The sequence below is a fragment of the Phaeoacremonium minimum genome (assembly GCF_000392275.1).
Source record: "Phaeoacremonium minimum UCRPA7 unplaced genomic scaffold PA7_03_scaffold_299, whole genome shotgun sequence".
NCBI classification, from domain to species: domain Eukaryota; kingdom Fungi; phylum Ascomycota; class Sordariomycetes; order Togniniales; family Togniniaceae; genus Phaeoacremonium; species Phaeoacremonium minimum.
The window spans coordinates 2,522-4,213 of record NW_006921204.1 but is presented as its reverse complement, the minus strand read 5'-3'; positions in this window follow the sequence as shown (position 1 = coordinate 4,213).

Genomic DNA, 1,692 nt, shown 5'->3' with positions numbered 1-1,692 from the left:
ATTATAATTTAACTTTTTTTTAAACTTAATTATATAAATTTATACTGATTAGATATAAGAGTATAGGTATTTATTTAAGCTATATTATTGAAAGAATGTTAATGACTTTTGTCAGATAATAGTAGGTTCAAATAAAGCTATTATTTATCATAAAGTAGTATTTTAGTTAGTTAGTTAGTCAGTCAGTTAGTTAGTTAGTCAGTTAGTTAGAATGATTATATAAAAGGAGCTAGATAGTAGATAATCGTACAAACTCTATAAATAAGGCGATATCTAGATATTTATTAAATTATAAATAACTATAATATAAAAGGATTTTCTATCGAAGGAACTATATAGAATATAATAGCAAAGCTGATTAGTTAGCTTAAAGAAAGAATTCGACAATTAAAAGTCGAAAGATAGACTAAAATAGAAAGTATTATAAGTATACTATCTAATGAAGGCTTAGTCTCTAAATCAAGAAAGAAGAAAGCTACTCTTTCTAACTTACTAAAATTCAAAGGTATATAAAATATCTTCTAAGTATAGTTTAAAGAAATAAAGAATAAATTAAAGGTAGATAAAATGGCTATTAAAAGTATTTAAGACTAGTTTATTTATATTTATTTAAAGTTAGGAAAACTCCTATAGAATATGATAGTAGCTTTTATTAAGAAAGAAGGTTTAGATAAAGCTTATAATTCTAATCAGTATCTAAAATATTTTTATAGATATTATAAAGACTTAAATATATAAGCTTAAGTAATCGATTGATTAAGAGATTTAAAATAGTAAGAAAATAAGAGCTTTACTATATTCTTATCAAAATTTAAGAAGGAATTAACTGATAATAGAGAAGGAAATTAATATAATACTGTTTAGATTAACTATTTGGAAGAGATATTAAATAAACAATTAAAGGTAGCTTTAGTTTATCTTCTAAATCTATCTACTCTATATAATGATTTCGTTTGAATCTTATAGTAGATAGAATTTAAAATAGATAGATTGAATATATCTATAAGAAGATATAAGATTATAAGAGATTTTATATGATAAAGCTTACAAAAGACTATTATTATAGTAACGATTGAGAATTCTCTTAACTAAATAAATTAAGAATCATTTAATTATCTTTAAATTATAGTTTAGATAGTAAAACCTTCTTTAGAAAAGATTGTTTAAATAAGATAGATCTTTTCTAAGGAGATTAGCAAAAAGTTTTAAGAAAACTATTGTTTTTAATATAAAGACTTTATCTATAAAAAGGTTGTTTGCTTTTATCTTTCTGCTTATAATTTAGCTACTAAAGTTAATTAATATATAGTTTAATATAACTTAAAGCTAGAAGAAGATAATCTTAACTTTAATTAGCAAATAGAAGATTTAGAAAAAGAGTAGTTTTTACTTAAAGTTATAAGAGAAAGTATCAAAGGAAAGCTAAAGAAAAATAAAAGGCTATAAAATATAAGATAAATAATAATTTATTTTAGATTAATCTAAAATTAAATAGACTTTATTTTGTTAAAGCTCTTATTAATTTTAAATGTTTAAGCTATATTATCATATTTGATTAAGTATTTTGATAACTTAGTTTATTATATATTATGATTATATCTTAAGACTTATATATTATTAATTTGATATTAAGGAAAAGTATTAGAAAAGTATTATATATTGATATTAATATTAAAGGATATAAATAAAAGA